Genomic DNA, 21669 nt, shown 5'->3' with positions numbered 1-21669 from the left:
CCCACCTCCTTTTCCAAAAGGTCAAAGTCAAAGAACATTTATTATCAAAGTATGTATGCATAATACAACCATTAGATTAATCTTCCCACAGATAGCTACAGAACAAAGAAGCACCATGAAGCTAGTTACAGAGGAAAAAACATCAACTCCCCCGATGCGCAAAAAACAAATCATGCAAACGGCAACAAAAAAAATGAAATGCAGAATATAAAACACAAAATCAAAAGGCATACTCAGTTTAGATCAGTTTTTGTTATCTGTAGGCTACCCCGATTCAAACTTACCCAAGCAAGCAAAAAAGGAAAGACCAGAAAAACTAGAAACATGTCATAAACTTGAATTGGAGTCCACAGTCCACAATCAGCATCGATTGAACCTTGTTCCGGCACCACCTTCTGGCTTTGAGGGAGTAATCTTTCAGCAAAATGTGCTTACATATCAGTGACTGGGATGGAGTCTCTCACTTGGAGCTGGGGTAGGCTTTGTTTCTGTTCTAAGAAATTTGGATTTGTTCACAATCAATCTTATAGCCTTGGTAAGGGTACAGCATGTTAACATTTCTTTTCAACTTTAATGGATCTTATGTTGTCATTGACAGTTGCAGTTTACAATCAGTACCTTCTGACTTCAATATCACTCTTAATATCATTGTCATACGGGGAGGGTGCTGATGGCAGACCCAAATGCAAGACACAGACACTGATGTACTAGGAACAGGACTTGACTAGAGAGCTGGGTTAGGGATGTGACTGGATGCAGACTAGGAGCTGGGACAAGAACACAGACTAGGGCTAGGACATTGGCTAGGCGAGCAGGACTAGGAACTGGGAACTAGGAGCCTGGGCTTCGACTCCAAGCCAGAGACTGGACAAGGACTGGAAACCTGGGTCTTGACTTGGGCTCGGACTCCGGAACTAGGCGAAGACATGGTGTGGTCTTGGGAAACAGGAACCTCGGAACGCAGGGCCTTGATTGAGGCAGAGGCAGGAACGCAGAGCCTTGGTCGAGGGAGAGGCAGGAACATGGAACACAGAGCGGGGACCCCTCCTTGGGAACAGGACGTAGGGCCGGGACTCATACACATGACACAGAGCCGGGACCCCTCCTTGGGAACAGGATGTAGGGCCAGGACTCATACACAGAATGCTGAACATGACAGAATAGTTTCCAACACTAGGTAGTGGCAAATGGCTGGACCTACCTAACGAAGGTGTGGACATAGACAGCTCCCAACACTAGGTAGCGACAAACGGCCGGACCTACCAAGCGAAGGCGTGGGCACAGAGATGGTTCCCAACACTAGGTAGCAACAAACGGCCGGACCTACCAAGCGAAGGCGAGGACACAGAGATAGTTCCCAACACTAGGTAGCGGCAAACGGTTGGACCTACCGAGTGAAGGCGTGGACACAGAGAGACAGTTCCAAACAACAATAGACAGTTCCTTATCTTGCTCCAGCAGTTGAACTTGACAGCGGTGCAGGCAAAGGTTACAGGCGAGGTAAGGCAAGGCGAGGCTTCAGACATTGGTTGCAGGGCAAGACTTCAGGAGGAAGGGGCCAAGAAGGGATTCAGACAGGGGGTTTGGACGGGAACAATCCAGCAACTGAAGCTTCTTCTTCTTCTTCCTCCTCCTCCTTGAGTTTTTACAGCAGTTGGCATCCACACTGTTGCATTACTGCCATCTTCAGGATTTATTGTCCCTCATTGTCTATTCACTTTAAAGCCATCTTTCTAGTCCCATTGCCCTTAAAAAACTGAACAACCATTTCCTCCCCTGATCTCTGTTTATTTATGATGGTCAAAGTACCATTAAGGTTGCTGTGCCCAATTCTCAGTCAACTTATAATTACTTGCTCCTTCCGCTTTACTCCCCTACTTCTTCCCATATCTACTGGTCTGAATTGAGTGTAAATGTCTTCCTTTTATTGCTCTATCCCAATGCTGCTGTCACTGTTGATTTATCCTTCTCCACACTATGCTCTTCCATTCTGATTCTGATAGTTTAATATTGACCTCTACAGATCCTTTTTTGACTGCTGCTTTTGCCAGCTTATCTGCTGTCTCATTTCCCATAATACTCGAATGTGCTGGAACCCACATGAATGCAATATTTTTGCCTTGTCTAGCCAGTCTTGAATTTGCAAACAGGATTTCATAAAGCAGATCCTGGTGACCTCTAGCTGTACCTGCCTTAATGCTTGCAAGGGCCGATACAGAATTGCTACATATCACAATATTATTACAATCAACCTGCTTACTCCATTCTAGTGCTAACAATATGGCAAACATTTCAACTGCATATACACTCAAGCAATCAGGTGTTCTCTTGCTAATTTCCACTTGATAACATTGCACAATAATTGCAGACCCTGTTGCACCTGTTTCTGGATCCTTTGATCCATCGGTAAAAATCTGTATGACTTTATATTTACATTCCCTATAATTATGATTTTCACTGAGTATATCAGCTGTCTTATTACTGTGTTTAATCTTAAGCAATTCCAAATCTACAGAGGGATTTTCTGATACCCAGAAAGGTCTGACAGGCCACACGACACTTGGACAAAACTCTTTATCATATACACCCATATTGTTTGCTGTTTGCTCTCCTGTCCAGCCAAAACTTTCTTTTTCTGTCCTCTCCTTCTCCCAGTCTGTCTGCAACACCCTTTTTGTAGGATGGCTATCACCATGCCCCCTTAAGTTAATCCAGTAATTGGCCTCCAGCTGTTTACGCCACAGCCCCAATAACATTTCATTTGTTTCAACTTGGAGTGCACACACTGGGGAGGTTCTAACCGCTCCCGGGCACACCCTTAGAGCCCGAGCTTACACGATATCCAGTTCTGCTAGCACAGATTTTGCTGCTGACCCGTACACAATACTTCCATAGTCTAATCTTGTTCTTATTAATACTACATAAATACACTTCAGTGATGCAAAATCAGCACCCCATTCCAATCCAGCAAGACACCTCATGACATTTATCACATTTTTACATTTAGTAACTACATATCTAACATGTTCTGTCCATGTTAATCTCAAGTCAAAGTGCACTCCCAAAAACCGAAAACTTTCAACTCTCTCCAGGTTACTTCCATGCAGATTCAAATTAAGTCCCCTGAGCTTTTTCCTTGTAAAGAGCATGGCTTTTGTCTTCTTCACTGAAAATTTAACACCCCACTTGCAATTGAAACTACTTCTTGTTCTTTTTTGTTTTATGGTGGTTGGCAACCAGTTTTCAGTGCATTGCCGCCACCTGCTAGACTTGTGGTGTACCAACCAAATATGTTCTGGAGTTCTCTACTTTAGACAATCTAGTTCAGCCTGCAGTTCTCTATTAGCATCACTTTGTAGTTGCAATTCCTCGTGAATGCTTAATGCACTCATTAGATAACGCCACAAACTGCTATTCTTCCCTAATTTTGTCATGTTTTGTGTAGTTGCATTACCTCAATTACATTGATTTCATCTACAACACTTGTAAGACTAAAATTGTCTTGTTAAAGAATAGTAATTATCACACGTTATACTTTTAAAATTGCTATTTTTCCAAGTCTATCTGCTTTTTCAGGTTTTCCTTTTCTTGGATCGTAACCTGCAGTTGTTTACTGAGACCTCGGAGTTCTTCTTCATTTGCTTCCAGGTTTTCATTTTATAATCTGAATGTAGATAATTCACTTTGCAACAAATTCCTTTTCCTTTTGTATCCTTGTAATAATTTCCTCCATTTTCCAATCTCTTTCCAACTCACAGTTGTTCTTGTCGGGTACTTCTATTTGTTGTTGGAGTTCTGCACATTTACCCTGGGCTTCAACCATAAAATTTAAGGATTTTCCTTAGGTTCTGAAACATTTCTTAAATTCTTGACCATTTGTGATAAATATACTGCAATTAAGATTCCATCTCCCCTGCCTGTGAACTATTGGATCCTCCATTCAGCATTTCTTTGACTTCTTCCCATCTCGTCCCTTTAATACCAAGATACTTTTCTGCAGACTTGACTATAATTTTAATTTTCTCAGTTCTTTTGCTTGTTTGCGCTGAACAATTAATTGCATCCACCATAAAAAGTACGAAATCCTTTCTACTCATTAGTAGTGTATCCTTATTTTTCATATTACAGCCCTCACAATTCACCAGTTTATTATTCCCTGTATTTGTTTGTTTGACAGCCTTTTTTTCATCAAATTATTTCATTGCCTCTGCATAACTGATTCCTTGAGTTGCTTTTACATATTGTGTCTCAGCCGCCTTCTTGCTATAAATGCACCCTCGATAAGCTGCCTGTGTTCCTAGCCACAATTGCAGCATTTCAGCCTAGCTCCCGCTTCACATTTCCTATATTCATGTTTTCCAGCACATCTCCCACATCTTTGTTTTCCTCTGCAGACGACCGCAATGTGCTCGAATTTCTGACATTTATAGCGTCTTAAAGGCGGTGGTATATATATTCTAACCGCATAACACATATACCCGAAGTAAACGTTAGTCGGCAATCTCTCTTCATCAAAGTTAATCATTACCGATAAACTATCACACTTTTTCCTGTTTCTTGTAATCTTCAAACGTTTGGCCTCAATAATTTTTGCTCCTTTTATGTTCTGTTTAATCTCATCCATAGTAACTTTTGTTGGTATCCCTGAAATAACTCCTCTAGTCCACTTTCTATTGTTGGGTATTGAGCATTGTACTTCTTTGCAATCTATTTTACTTAATCTTATCACTTTGTCTTGCTGAGCACTATCCCGACAAATCACTAATAGCGATCCATTTCATAAAATTTCTTTTAATCTCACCCATAATTTTGTTGAACATCTTCGTCAAACGAATCGGTTTCCAATCACCAAAAGACACCCCGTCTTCGCTTAGTTTTATAATTACTTTAATCTCATCTTCTTTCCATTGTTTTGCTGTCTTGTTTTGATCGTCCGCTGACTCCTCAGAGTTTGATATCTGGTACCTCTGCTTTCTTTTCTTCCTCTTTCCATTCCGTTCCTCTTTCCTGCTGACCTCCATCTCTAGTTCACTTCCACTCTCGGCAAAAACTTTCTTCAACAGCTTTGTTCTTTCCTTGATGTTCTCTCTCTCTGCCATTTTCCAGTCAGCCGTCTCGACCCACTGCTTCAACACACACTCCCAGCTCACCTTGCCACCTCCTTTGTCCAGATCAGCCGGAGCCCAGCCAGCAACTGAAGCTTCTTCTTCTTGTTCTTTTTTGTTTTATGGTGGTTGGCAACCAGTTTTCAGTGCATTACTGCCACCTGCTAGACTTGTGGCATTCCAACCAAATATGTCCTGGAGTTCTCTACTTTAGACAATCTAGTTCAGCCTGCAGTTCTCTATTAGCATCACTCTGTATCTGCAATTCCTCGTGAATGCTTAATACACTCATTAGGTAATGCCACAAACTGCTATTCTTCCCTAATTTTGTCGCATGTTTTCATGTAGTTGCATTACCTCAATTATATTGATTTCATCTACATGACTTGTAAGACTAAAATCGTTTTGTTAAAGAATAGTAATTATCACGTTATACTTTTAAAATTGCTGTTTTTCCAAGTCTCTGATTTTTTACAGCCCTCACAATTCACCACTTTATTATTCCCTGTATTTGTTTGCTTGACAGCTTTTTTTCCAACAAATTCTTTCACTGCTTCTGCATAACTGATTCCTTGAGTTACTTTTATATATTGTGTCTCAGCCCCCTTCATGCTATAAATGCGCCCTCGATAAGCTGCCTGTGTTCCTCGCCACAATTTCAGTCTAGCTCCCGCTTCACATTTCCCATATTCATGTTCTCCAGCGCATCTCCCACATCTTTGTTTTCCTCTGCAGACCACCGCAATGTGCCCGAATTTCTGATATTTATAGCATCTTAAAAGCGGTGGTATATATATTCTGACCGCATAACACATATACCCTAAGTAAATGTTAGTCGGCAATCTCTCTTCATCAAAGTTAACCATTACCGATAAACTATCACACTTTTTCCCATTTCTTGCAACTTTTCAAACGTTTGGTCTCAATGTCTGTTTAATCTCATCCATAGTAACTTGTTGGTATCCCCAAAATAACTCCTCTAGTCCACTTTCTATTGTTGGGTATTGAGCATTGTACTCCTTTACCGTCTATTTTACTTAATCTTATCACTTTGCCTTGCTGAGCACTATCCCGACAAATCACTAATAGCGATCCATTTCATAAAATCTCTTTTAATCTTGCCTATAATTTTGTTGAGCATCTTCATCAAACGAATCAGGTTCCAATCACCAAATGACACCGTCTTCACTAAGTTTTATAATTACTTTAATCTCATCTTCTTTCCATTGTTTTGCTGTCCTGTTTTGATCATTCGCTGACTCCTCAGAGTTTGATATCCCATACCTCTGCTTTCTTTTCTTCCTCTTTCCATTCCGTTCCTCTTTCCCACCGACCTCCATCTCTAGTTCACTTCCACTCTCGCCAAAAACTTTCTTCAACAGCTTCGCTCTTTCCTTGATGTTCTCTCTCTCTGCCATTTTCCTGTCAGCCGTCTCAACCCACTGCTTCCAACACACACTCCCAGCTCACCTCTCCACCTCCTTCGTCCAGATCAGCCGGAGCCCAGCCAGCAACTGAAGCTGAACCAAGGAGCTATTTATGTAGCCAGCCCAAAATGTGAATCAGCTGCCTACTATTGGAGCACCCAGCAGAAGAAAGGGACAACCAGAAAACCTGAAATAAGGTATGATGGACCAGACTGTGAACCGGAATCTGGACTTCACAGGCCGGACCGTGACAGTCATAATTTCTACACTATGTTCTCTACAGCTCTTTCTCTCAAAGCAAGTATGAGTTAAACTTGGTTTTGGTGTAAATGAAAATGCTCTTTACATACATCTTTTACAATGTCAGTTTCTTTTTTTTTTATCTCTGTCTATATGCTGTGAACTACTATTCTAGTTTTATTTGTATTTGTAGATCTTGCTTTTGCTGAGGTTTGTTCCAGACAGTAGGATTTTCTATTTTTTGAGTTGTCTAACTCCAAAGCTGAACACTCAACCGATAAATTTTCTCAACACTATCAAATCAGATTGTGGTAGCATTCCAGATTTTGATTCACAAGATCCACCCAAATACTTAAATATTGCCTTCCTAAGCCCCTCTCCATTCCACCCACGCCTTCTACAACTAAAGTCTGGTTAGCAATCAGTTGACACCTCTATTGCATCTATTCATTTGACACATCTATTACATATTTACTTAGTCCGCTGTTGTTTCTTTTGCTATACCTCTGCATCTTTTTTTCAATTTTGTTGGTGTTTCTTGTCTCTTGGAGTTTATTTTGGCCATTAGAGTAACATCTACTCCCCTGATGTGATGTGGTGGAAATGTAGTCTCATGCAGAGCTGTAGATACAAAGTCTATATATATTTTATTTAGCGATGATATCAAGAGGATTAAATCCAAGTACATGGAATTGAGATATGAACCAGCTATGGCTGATAGAATGGTGAAACAGATTCATTGAAGTGATTACATACATAATCCTTCTCATATATTCTTTCATATACCAGATTTGTTTGAGCAACACTCACAACACGCTGGAGGAACTCAGCAGGTTGGGCAGCATCTGTGGAAACGATGAGTCGACGTTTTGGGCCAGAACCCTTCGAAACGTCGACTCATCGTTTCCATGGATGCTGCCCGACCCACTGAGTTCCTCCACCGTGTTGTGAGTGTTGCTTTGACCCCAGCATCTGCAGATTATTTTGTGTCCAGAATTGTTGGAGTTATTTCAAACATTCATTATTCATCTTCAGTTTGTATACTTAAGCTTTAACTTCTGAAAATCATGACTGTTACTACCTAGAAGTTCTTCATTTGCATCCAGATACTTGAATTGATATTGCTATCAAATTCAGTTTGTGATATGCATCCTCTAAAATGGCTGTCTTCTAATTAGTCAATCAAGTAGTAGTTTTAGAAACTGCCTGTTACAAAGTATTAATACAATTTGTTTTCCTATCAATACTTAAAAAATTAAGAATTAAAAAATGTTCCTTACTTTCATGCTTTTACTTTTGCAATAAAGGCCAGAATCCAACTACTTGATTTACTGCCATGCTACCTTTGTTTACTAGGGCAGCCAGATCCCTTTGTACAAATTTTTACAGCCTTATCCTGTTAAAGCAACATTTTGCTTTATCATTCTTTCTTCTGAAGTGGATAATTTCATATTTTCGATTATTGTACCCGTAAGTCCATACCTACTCTCTGTTCCATGTAGCTTCGTAGTCTCTGTGATCGCCTCAAAAATTGCTAAATTATTTATTTTTGTAAAATCAATACATCTGGTTACAATACATGCAGCCAAGATATTGTAAGTAGCTGAGGCCGAGCAGCACCTCACTAGTTGTTAACTGCCAATTAGAACATGACCTATTTATCCTGACCTTCTAGCATTTTCCCAATGACAGACCTGAGGCTAACTGGCCTATGGTTGACTGCTTTCTGTCTCCTATTTTTGAATTAGTGGTGATATATTTGTGATTTTCCAGTCTTCTCAGACCTCTTCCGAATCAGAGAATTTTGGTAGATGACAACAAAGACATTACTTTCTGCAGGTGCTGGAAATCCTAAGCAACACACACAAAATGCTGGAGAGCTCACATTACCTATCTCTGTAATGAATTCTTGTAATACCCAAGAATATAGGCCTTTGGGTCTGTGGGACATGCCTGTTGCCTAATTCAGTTGCCTCATACGTTCTGTCTAGCAATAGAGATTGCTTTAAGTTACTCCCTCCCAAGAGCCCTTTAATTATATTTAATGACTGTAATGTTTTTAATGTCTTCCACAGTGAAGACTAATCCAAAGTAATTATGTCGAATGTCTGCCTTTTCTCTCTTTCTAATTGTCATCCACTAAGGGACCAGCATTTATTTCAGCTCCTTCCTTCATTTTTATATACTTGGCCATGACTTACTTTTGCCCAAATTGTTCATGGATTTTTTGGAAGTAAGCCGCATACTGCAGTGCTGATTGGAATGTGTGCCAGTGCTTATGGAAGACTGTCCATGTAGACTGAATAAATACGTCAGGTGTTCCTCTTTTAAAGATTCCACATATAGATCCTGTGTTAACAGAAAAATTGCAGTTTGAAAAGTACCTTATTGCTTTCTTGTCTAAATCTATTCAATGTAACTATTTTAAAAATGGCTCTGGAGATGCTGAAAATAATCTATTCGCAACGTCCAATACTTTTCTTAAAATTAGAACATACTATCAGATCTTTTCTTTAAATGTTTTGTTCTGGTTAAAGAGGAGTTATTAGGTGGCTAAATGCAGAGTCCACAGTGACATTCCCTATCCACCACATCACTCCCCTGTCACCACAGCAACACCTGCGTCTGGCAGTATTTTTATCTCCAGTTTGAAACACTCTTGAAAAACTCTGAAAATCCACATTGTTACCAGAAACTGTGTAACTAATCTTCAGAACTTATGACCATTCTGCTCTCCTCCCTGATTTAGATCAGGTGCGTCTGAAATGTGATCTATCTTTTCTCGTAACCTTGCATATGTGAACTGTATGGGCAGATATTAAACAAATCTTGCTGGTGTAATGCTTGTCATTATTTTGTGACTCAACAGAACAGGTTCCAATAAACCTTATCCATATATTTTAAGATAAAAGGTGCTATGGAAGGGAGGAGAAGATGGCGGCGCAACGCAGTGTGCACAGCCGCTCCAAAATGATATCGTATTTGTTAAGTAGGGAAGATGCACAATCCTGATTTGATGGAGACAGATGTGAGAAGCATGGAGGAACATCTGGAGAAACTTCTGAAATGCCTGCTTCGCCGCCGCTGCTACTGTGCGATCGAGAATCTCCGAAGGGGAAGGCCCCAAATCCTCGGCTTTGCCTATTGCCTGTTGCCGGGGCCAGGGTTGAAGCGCTTGGCAGAGATGGTATTCGGTGCTCGGTGACGGAGGGCTGGTCGGAAGCTCAAAGTTTTCGGACGGACTCAAGAGTGGTTGTGGTCGGGTGTTTCCAGGGTGCTGCATCGGCAAGTTTGCGGCGCTGGAGGTTCATGGCAGGGAGAGTTTCTCCCTTCTACCGTCTGCATGAGATGATGGGACTTTCGAGAGACTTTGAGACTTTTTTTTACCATGCCCATGGTCTGTTCTTTATCAAATTACGGTATTGCTTTGCACTGCTGTAACTATATGTCATAATTATGTGGTTTTTGTCAGTTTTTTTTAGTCTTGGTTTAGGTTGTGTTTCTGTGATATTATACTGGAGGAACATTGTATCATTTCTAAAAGCATGCATTACTAAATGACAATAAAAGAGGACTGCGTGTCCTCATAATCTAATCTAATCTAAATTGAATAGTAACCAAAATGGGGATATAGATTGTGCAGTGTGAGTTACACCTTTTCCAGGGAAGCCTTTAGTATATCTTTAAATTACTTTCTTTATCCACTTGCCAATCACATCTGATGATAGAACTCAGTATAAAGTTGTTTCAGGAGATTGGAGCCAAATGTGAAGGATGTGGCCTGCCCAAAGAAGCCAACTGTGTTTAACTGGACCCATAGTGCAGGTGCTGTTGACATAAACATTGCTGGATTGTGCAGAGGTAGCATTGCTGGTATCTTCCCAGTGCCTTGAAATGTCTGCTGTAGCTCATCCAAGTTTCGGAACTGTATAGGTTTGCAGTGATCAGAGCTATCCTTTGGAGCATGAGTTTTGTGCTAGGGTTGACCCTGATCTTTAATTATGCTGATTTTCAATTGACAATGTTGATGCTTGTGGAAAATCTTATTCACTTTGCCCCTAGGTGGACTGAATCGCACTGTGATTTCAGGAGCACCTCTTGACAGTGATCCTGGTCATAACTTTCCTTGCAGTTACCATCACAGAACATATCACCTTTCTTGAAGATAGTCTTGTCAGCCAGGAACAGCACCAGGCTCACTTCAATTTCTTGGTATAAGATGTAGTAAAGAGTGTACACATCAAGGACAGAGTTAAGGTTAGGGAGGTCTTTGAATAGTTCCCTCCAGTGGACCTGATTGCCTCTTTGCTCCTGTAGCATCTTTGAGAGCTTTGGCATTATCTTCATTAGTGGATCCTCTGTTCATGCTGCCTTTTTGGGTCAAGTTGATTGAGATTATTGAGTGGTTTAGATGGTGGTCAGGCCAGCATACATCAGTGCAGTCTAACAGGCACCACTGCAACATGCCACATTGCTCAATATGACACAAGTACAGACTTAACTATCAAGATCCAGACTTAACATTCCTGTATGTAGAGTAAGAGGTATAAAGGTACCTCTTAAACCATTTATGTTATAGGGCCTCTGACCCTTCCCTCTACAGTCCTGACAAAGGGTTCTGGCCGGAAATGTCAACCGATCTTTTCCACGGATGCTGCCGGACCTGCTGATTTCCTCCAGCGTTTTGTGAGTGTTGCTTTGACCCCAGCATCTGCAGATTATTTTGAGTTTATGTTATATGTAGTTTTACTTTGATCTGCTGCTGTACCAGCCATAACTGTTCATTCAGAATGTGTGGCCTTGAATAATGGATGTAATATTGATAACCGGACCTCTGTTATTTGCCTTAGTAAGCAGCAACATCAAAATGCTTACACTCTACATTCACTTCATGTTGGGATGTTGCTATACAAGGACAATGGACTAGTGCAAAGTCAGTAGAGATTAAATGGATAATTGATGCTCAAATTAGACTTGGTGTGCTGAAAGGTCTGTTTGTGTACTGTAAGACTCCATGATGATTGACAGAGAAGTAGATCACACATTAATGAGTTGTGATATGCATGAGCAGTGTTGCAGTACTGATTAGATGCAGTTCCATCCTAAGAGCAAACACTAGGGATACCTGTCAAATTCTCAGGAAGATGAAGGACATGGTGAGGAAGCTGCCAAAGACTGTGGCTAAGTAGACAAGACAGCTCATATTAATGAAGAAGGACTGTCTCTGGCTACTGTATCTGGGTCACAATCCAAGGTGCTGGTGCAGTTCCTATGAATGCAGAAGATTCTTTTGCAGTATAAATATCGTTTCACTCACAAATTCAGTGGCACCTTTGAGTTAAAGGCCTACATTCATATGTGACTGGGAGCCACGTCAATTTATTGTTGGTACAGACCTAATCCTTTTGCCCTTATTGTTATGTTTTGTAACTTCAAAACATTAAATTAATTCAATGCAAAACAAGAGAACTGAGACATGCGAGTCTTAGTTCACGTTTACTTTAACTGAGGTGTGTACATATCACATGGCAGCATCATGACGTATGTAATTCACATTACATATAACCATATTGAATTATATAAACAACAAAGAATGCATAATCAAACAATATATTTACAATATTACTCAAATATTATTGAAATATTAAATACACATCGCTCCTCCCTGCTATAAATTTCAACTCAAAAAAGAATTCATCACTATATACACAGTATACTATATAATACACTTACTATAACAGCACATTTGGAAAGCGGTGAAATGATCGGACAAAGTCAGCATGGATTTGTGAAAGGAAAATCATGTCTGACGAATCTCATAGAATTTTTTGAGGATGTAACTAGTAGAGTGGATAGGGGAGAATCAGTGGATGTGGTATATTTGGATTTTCAGAAGGCTTTTGACAAGGTCCCACACAGGAGATTAGTGTGCAAACTTAAAGCACCCGGTATTGCGGGTAAGGTATTGGTGTGGGTGGAGAGTTGGTTAGCAGACAGGAAGCAAAGGGTGGGAATAAACGGGACCTTTTCAGAATGGCAGGCGGTGACTAGTGGGGTACCGCAAGGCTCAGTGCTGGGACCTCAGTTGTTTACAATATATATTAATGACTTGGATGAGGGAATTAAATGCAGCATCTCCAAGTTTGCGGATGACACGAAGCTGGGTGGCAGTGTTAGCTGTGAGGAGGATGCTAAGAGGATGCAGGGTGACTTGGATAGGTTGGGTGAGTGGGCAAATTCATGGCAGATGCAATTTAATGTGGATAAATGTGAAGTTATCCACTTTGGTGGCAAAAATAGGAAAACAGATTATTATCTGAATGGTGGCCGATTAGGAAAAGGGGAGGTGCAACGAGACCTGGGTGTCATTATACACCAGTCATTGAAAGTGGGCATGCAGGTACAGCAGGCGGTGAAAAAGGCAAATGGTATGCTGGCATTTATAGCGAGAGGATTCGAGTACAGGAGCAGGGAGGTACTACTGCAGTTGTACAAGGCCTTGGTGAGACCACACCTGGAGTATTGTGTGCAGTTTTGGTCCCCTAATCTGAGGAAAGACATCCTTGCCATAGAGGGAGTACAAAGAAGGTTCACCAGATTGATTCCTGGGATGGCAGGACTTTCATATGAAGAAAGACTGGATGAACTGGGCTTGTACTCGTTGGAATTTAGAAGATTGAGGGGGGATCTGATTGAAATGTATAAGATCCAAAAGGGATTGGACAGGCTAGATGCAGGAAGATTGTTCCCGATGTTGGGGAAGTCCAGAACGAGGGGCCACAGTTTGAGGATAGAGGGGAAGCCTTTTAGGACCGAGATTAGGAAAAACTTCTTCACACAGAGAGTGGTGAATCTGTGGAATTCTCTGCCACAGGAAACAGTTGAGGCCAGTTCATTGGCTATATTTAAGAGGGAGGTAGATATGGCCCTTGTGGCTACGGGGGTCAGGGGGTATGGAGGGAAGGCTGGGGCGGGGTTCTGAGTTGGATGATCAGCCATGATCATAATAAATGGCGATGCAGGCTCGAAGGGCCGAATGCCTACTCCTGCACCTATTTTCTATGTATGTTTCTATGTATGTATATATACTCACTATTTACTGAACATGGTAAATTTTAAATTGCCCCATTCAGTCCTAAAGATTAAATGTAGTGGGGATTTCTTACTCTTGTGGGACATATCTTTCCTGAGAAGGGAAGTCACTCTGCTTGGCAGATGAGACTTGTGGCTGTTTTTACTTTAAGCGAGGTGTGCATGTAACACGTGGTAGCATCATGACCTCTGCAATTCACATATTTTTACATACGTATCACCATAATGAATTATATAAACAACAAAGAATGCTTAATCAACAATCTGTTTACAAGATTGCTCAACTATTACTGAAATATTAAATACGCAACACTTACCCTGCAGGTAGAAGGAGGAACTGCTCATCAGAGAAGAATGGAGTACAATCAAAGGTTCAACACGGTAACTGGACAACCCGAGGCAGACAACATCTGTGATTATGTCAGGTCTGCAGGGTTAGCTTGAACAGTTTTAGAGAGGGTGCAAAGGAGATTTACCAGGATGCTGCCTGAATTAGACAGCATGTCTAATGAGAATAGGTTGAGTAAGGTAGGGCTTTCCTGTTTGGAGTAAACAAGGAGGAGAAGTGACTTGATAGAAATGTACAAGATGATTGGAGACATAGATCAAGTGGATAGCCAGAGACTTTTTCTCAGGGCGGAAATGGCTAATATGAGGGGGCATATGTTTAAGGTGACTGGAGGTAAGTATAAGGGGGATGTCAGAGGTAAGTTTTTTTTACACAGAGAGCGGTGGGTGCATGGGACGCCTTACCACACTTTTTAGGATGTAGATATGTTTGGGACATTTAAGAAAATCTTGGATAGGCAGATGGATGACAGAAAAATGGAAGGTTATGTGAAGGGTTAGATTAGAGTAGGTTATAAGGTTGGCACAACACCATGGGCAAAAGGGCTTGTATTATGCTGTACTCTTCTATGTTAGAACCATTGATGACAAACAGTATCTGCTACTCACCTCAAGATTTATTGATAGATTTGTGGTATTGCTGATACTTTAGTAAGCTTGATATGGTCCATGCCTAACCAGAATTAAATGTGGACACAGAAAATCAGAGCCAGCTGATAATTAACATACACGGTTTTTTTTTCTCTACACTGAATTACTACAGGTATCCATGGAAACTTAAATAGTTATAGACGCTGGGTCAAATACTCAGGGGTTTACAGAAGTATAATCTATGGCTTAACTGGAACAAGTGAATGTAAAGTGGGATTCAGACCTGTGTGGGGATAAGTTGGCAGCATGCCAGAGAACCACCTGATGTGTCTGAGCTTTACTCTTGCCTCAAAATCCTGTACTGTTATTCAAAATTTCTACCAAATTTAACTGACTGATTTATTACACAAAGGATGAAGAGAAATGGAGGGTGTTCAAGCTATGTATAACACAGCATATTACTGAATTTTCCCCAGTCCTTTGAGATGTAGAATTCATTCTTGCCCTTAGAATGCCTGCAGCTATGAGTAAGATTCCAGTCAATGTCAATGTAACAGAATTAGCTAAGAAATCCCATGTGGGTTTGTTTTTCACAACTTCATCACCAGTGAAGAAAAGCTATGCAGAGATCAAAAACGATGCAGTGGCCATCATTTTTGTGGTTATTTGAAGACGCTGAAGTAGAATATTCATGTGGATGAGATTTCATGGCAGCTGTATGAGGAAGCAGCAACCCATTTTGAAAAGGGTCATTTTCAGTTTTAAGCTGCTAATGATGATTTTCCTATCACCTCGGAAGAATCTAGAACAGTACAGCACAGGAACAGGCCCTTTGGCCCACAATGTCAGCACTGAACACAAAGGCAGATTAAACTAAATCTCTGCTGCCCGTACGTGATCAACACCCCTTCATTCCTTGCACCTTCATGTGTCTTAAGCACTGCTATCATATGGTTTTCCACCAATAATCCTGGTAGCACATTCCAGACACCCACGACCCTCTGTGTAAAATGAACTTGAAAGAGTCTACCAGGGTTATCCGTTCCAATGTTGCTTTGAGATAAGTATCTGTATATACTTTGTCAGAGCGCAGTGAATGGGAGATGTGAGTAAGTCATAAATCAGACCTTTCTGGAGGTAGTGGGATCAGCTGTTCAGCCTGGGCCTGTGGGTTGATGATTCTGAAGATACTACAAGCACACGTGATAAAGGATGCCCTTGCTCTGAAGATGTGAATTTTCCATATGGAGATGATGGCCAGAGGTTATTTGAACTGACCGGGGATTGTTCAGAATATTAAAATCCTGCTTGATGCGTCAGGACTGGAAGACATAGCTGCCCAGAGCACCAATGCAGACCTGGAGATGGCTGTAGGGACTGGTTCACTTCTTTCAGTTGGAAAGGGATTGTTTCCTTCAACCTGATGGTCATTTGAAGTCATTGAAAGATTTGTCATTTGGATTGCACACATCTGCATATTTGGCTTATAGAGGCTCTGTGGCCAATTTTGCAACAAGTGGCTTTTATGAGGATCTGTTTCCCATGTTGGTCCATACCTCAAACCAACACAATTTATCATGTTCCTTCACTCTAATGGACTCTGGCACGGTTTATTATCCCTGTGCCAGCTAATATCAAAAGCAGAGGCTGAATGGTCTGCACACATGGCAAAGACAGTTTGGGACAAGGGGTTCAAGGGATCCATGATCCATCATCTAATACTGTGTCTGCTTATGATAGAACACCCATACTGAGGGCATGATACAAGTACCACGGGCAGTGGCAATCCACTAGAATTAGAGACATTTGGAATGGTTACTTTAACTGTTCCCACAGAGCCTTTGAAGTTGAGGAGATTGTTACATAATTGTTTGAGAACTATATCATTACAGTCCACAAATTGCCCTCCATCTCATTACTAGGACTGCTGAAATGCCATCCCTGTGGAGAAACGATGACCTATGGAGCATGAAACAGTTGGTATCTCTAAAGGTAACAACATTCATAATCCTGCTCCCCACTTGCCAATGAATTAACCTGCAGCCAGTTAGCCCAGAGGTTTGCTGTTCACGTTGAGAAGGCATAGATTTCAACCTGGTCCTTTCATCTCAGAGATAATCATATTCATCCTGGACGACCATCTGCGATCCCGCAGTAAAAAGTCAACAGCCTTCCAACACCCAAACTACAGCCTGTGTGGTAGATGTGAAAGTAAACAATATGACCTTCAGGCACTCAGAGGATAAACACAAAGAGAATGAATGTGTGCAGACAATTTAATTAGTTTGTTATTGGTATGGTTTGATTTTAAATTCAGTTTTTTTTTATTTGCTTTTATTTTGAAATTGTGATTAATGCTCAGTCTGATGGCCAGCAACTGATAGCAGATATATTGGAAATGTTTTTGTGTGGTAATGGGGAAATGGAGTTGTATTTAAAGGTAGTTCATTTCTATGAGTACATCGTGGATACTAAGAAATTATGTCCAGGTTGCTTCCGCTTCTCTTTAGTCTCCCCTTCCTCCTCTTCCTCACTCACCATGACAGGCGACTGTTGGCTGTGTAGCTAGGAAGAAAAGCTAAAAGTTTGTGCAACACCATGCAGACCACTGTGAATCTTCAGACCTGTTTAATTGTGTACTGGAGGTCTTCTTTGGAACAGTCCAGTCAACAATTTGCTTGGAGATGAATTTATTTGAAATGGTAGTATTGAATTTGTAGTCAATATACAATAGTCTAATATAGATGTCTTCACTGTACAGATGCTCCAGAGATAATTGTTGGACCAGGAAGATGATATTGACTGTAGACTTGTTTCAACTATGGGCATATTGCAGTGGGGTCAGTGTTGTATGGGAGGCTGGATTTAACGTGTGCCACAACAAGCCTCTTGAATTACTTCATGATGTTGGACGTCAGATCTGCCAGGTAGTAGTCGTTAAGACACCTTCCCTTGTTAACCTTAGGTACTGAGAGGATAGTGGTCTTAAAGCAGTTGGGAGCTTCAGATAAGCAAGGAAAAGTTAAAGATGTTAGCATATACCCAAACCTGTGCAGAATCCTTGGACATCATCTGGGCCAGATGCTCTCTACAGGTTCGCTCTCTCAGAAGAGTGATCTTCATGTCTGCAATAGTGAATGTGTGTTCAGGTAATAGTTACTATTGATGTAATCAATCAGATTGACAAATGGCAGGATGCCATTCACTACATATACGTTGGCATTGTATGTTCGTATATAATGGTGTCCTAGAGCCACTCTTATATTTGGCACATTCGCAGGACCAAATGCAGATGCTGATGCTACTAGAGGAAGCACCACTTGTTGTACTTCTCTATTTTAATGTGTACAATTTAACTTGGCTAAAGCAAGGGGAAACTTGTAATCCTCACAGAACCACTTCTAGTTCCTTCTGCCTTAGCGAGAATGATGTGTATGCAACGTCATTTGAACAGATTGCCCCCTATTGCAACTGTGAATGGTAAAATGAGGTATTTCACTAATTCTTCCAGATTCAGCCTGAAAGCCATGTACTCAGTTAATAGACATGACGTTATTATCATTTTTGGGTTGAGCAGCTCATGCTTTTAGCAGTAGCTGCACAAGTTCACTGGCATAATCTGTGAAGCCGTTGGAGCCTGGGAACATTCCTCAGATGAAGTTAAGTGTGGATAATCTAGTCTTTAATGTTTTAATAATCATTCTAAATGCCTTGTTGCAGCCGGGAATTTCATTTGATTCTGAAAGGAAGTGTGACCTACTCGCAACTGCTAAGAGATCAATTGAACCCAAGAGGAGTATAAATGGAGGAATTATTAGATAATCTGAGAATTTTCTCAATATTAGACCATAAGACAAAGGAGCAGAAGTAGGCCATTCGGCCCATCGAGTCTGCTCCGCCATTTTATCATGAGCTGATCCATTCCCCTATTTAGTCCCACTCCCCCGCCTTCTCACCATAACCTTTGATGCCATTTAAGGTAGATGAAATAATTGCTCTGACTGGCACTTCAACAAATGGGGCAGAGTGGCAACCAGTTCTGGTTCCAGTTCAATTTCCAGTACCTGCCACAAAAAGCCGAATCATCTGTTCTTTCTATCCTCTTGAAGTTTAGGTTTTGAAGTTTTTGTTTCTCTCACTGATCTTTATTTGTAATATGGATAAATCAAGCGTATAGTAATTATTAATAAATAATATTCATCAGAATCAAATACCACCTTTCATAACACAATCCTAATCTTTTCCCTTCAGTATGAACTTGCATTTGGCACATCGTAGCACAACAGAGACCTAATGAAACATAACCTTTTAACTATTTCAGCTGATCCTCGCATGCCCAACAATATGCTCCCAACCTATATTATCTTGCTACCATAAAATTGCAGTAAGAGCAGCCTTATTCACTTTTGAAAATAGCAAAAATTTGAATAAAAAGGAAATGAATACTCAGTTGACTACAATATACAGTAAAACAACAATCTTCTTCATTAGTTCTATATTTCCAACTCACTATTGCATACATTGTCAGTAGCCCTGATTTACTTGCAAGGATTCTCCTTCAAAAAGAAGAAAAATGCATGTTGGGTAGTCTGATTAGATTGTGTAATTACAAAATTGGCATAAAAACAGCATTTGCATTTTAATAATTTACATATAAATAGGCTTATTAACTCTTATCAAAGTAAAAATGCTGCTTCTTATATTAATGATCATTATTTATAATCTACTAACCATATTCAAACTGATTTTCTTTTTAGCTAACAGCATGATTAAACAAAAATACCTAAAATGACAGAGCAATTTAGAAGTAATTGTTCAGGCAAGCCAGGTATTAGACTCGCTGAATTCGGTGACATCCTTCAATTTAAAAATCTGGCTATGGTGTGCAAAGGAAATTAAGAAGATCAGTTATCAGCATGCACTTATTAAAACATCCGTTTTGTCACTAAAACACTTGCTGTAAGATGCAGTATTCAGTTACACGGAGCTGCTCAGCTGCCAATAGATAAGATCTGACTCATGTTTGTTACATCATAGCTTCTTTATAAATCATACGTTCGATTTTCTTTATCAATGCAATGTTTGTACATTTCTTCTCTCAGTTATATCTTGTTCACGCATGCATGCATAAAGACATATGTTTGTAGTTCTGTTGAAAGGAAAAGCTTCCTATTAAAAATGATGCTGACAGACCCATTTGTTGAATCTGGCAGCACTAGAGGGGCAAAGTGATATGAAGGATAATCCCAGGCCAGCTGTGTTTTTCTCTTCAGTGTAGCTTGAGAAGTCAAGAGAAACAAATGGAATGACTCATGGAAGGCCATGTCCTTTTGCATTTTGTTGTCACTAATATCAGTGAGAATATTATCACCATGGCAACTACGACTCCCAGGTTGCAAGTTCTAACACACACCATATTGATCCTGGCTTGTTCAGACAAGCCGATGTTGATTGTAATGTTCAATGGACATGGTGTTGACCAAAGTCATATCAGTAAATGTGTTAAATAATGAGCCCAGGACAGAAATCAAGAGAGCTGATATGTTTTTTGTATAGAGACATATTTCTGCTGAGTGTATTCAAACTCAACTGAGGTCAATTTCAAAAGTATATTTTTTCTTATTCAGAAAACGTGGTTATTTTCACCCTTGCTTCCAAGGACAGTTCTGAAAATAATGGGAATACTAAGATAGTGAATTATGCAGCAATAGCACATCATACCTGTAAGGCAATTCCAGCAAGAGTCTGCACACTAATGCCTGACAAACAGTCCACAGGTTTTTTTTCCCTGTGATTTCAAGATGGAATACTGAGAAAAATAGTGGGATATATCTTAACACCTTAATGCTTTTGACTGGTCTTTCCAATATGAGACTATCAATCTGTAATTTGTTTGGAAAATATTCAAATAAAGCCTTAGGAACCTTTGAATCCACCTAACCAGACATATAGGGCTTTAATATGGCGTTTCATCTGAAAGATAAACCTGTGACAAAGCAACTGAAGCACCTTCAATTGCTCCAAAAGACTGAGGTTTGGTAAAATACTGAAAGGCTTTTATTGGCTGTACAATACGACCTCCACAGTGAGTGACTGCCCCCGGACTGAGGGGCAGGGGCAAGGCGAACACCTTTATACAGGACTCTGTGGGAGGAGCCACAGGGGCAGTCAGCAGAGGGGTGTGTCCAGGCAGGTAACCGAGTTACAACATATATACATGGTTTACCACATTCACCCCTCCTTTTTTTAAAAAAAGAGTCCCGCGGGGTGAAGTGACTGACAATATTTAGAAGTATATTTACAGGTTAGGTCTATCAGGCGGTCGAATCCGCCGCTGTGATCTACGTAGCACCGGCGGTGATTGCACCGGCAATGGCAGTTGTGCTGGCTCCGGCCTGACTTCAGGTGCCAGCACGTTAGGCGTCGGTAATCCCTCGTGCGTGTGCGTCGTACCCGGTATGGGAGTGTCGTGTGGTGTCTGTATAGGGTTTGGGGTGCACGGTGTCTCGTGGTACATACATTGGTGGGTACGGGGTCAACAGTCACCATGGAGTGTTCAGGGTAGGGGCCCGGAGCTCCTGCGGGCGCCAGGTCGCGGATGGAGACTGTGTCCTCCCGCCCATCAGGTAAAACCACATAGGCATACTGAGGGTTCGCATGAAGTAAGTGAACCCTCTCGACTATCGGGGAGTATTTATTGCTCCTCGCATGTTTCCGGAGCAGCACTGTCCCCGGGGACGTCAGCCAAGATGGTAGGGTGCTTCCAGTGGTCAATTTTCTGGGAAAAGAAAAGAGCCGCTCATGAGGGGTGGCATTGGTGGCTGTGCATAACAGGGAGCGGATGGAGTGGAGTGCCTCGGGAAGGA

Source organism: Mobula birostris, chromosome 17 (genome assembly GCF_030028105.1).
Source record: "Mobula birostris isolate sMobBir1 chromosome 17, sMobBir1.hap1, whole genome shotgun sequence".
Classification (NCBI taxonomy): domain Eukaryota; kingdom Metazoa; phylum Chordata; class Chondrichthyes; order Myliobatiformes; family Myliobatidae; genus Mobula; species Mobula birostris.
The sequence above is the reverse complement of the archived record's forward strand: the minus strand, read 5'-3'. Positions refer to the sequence as shown.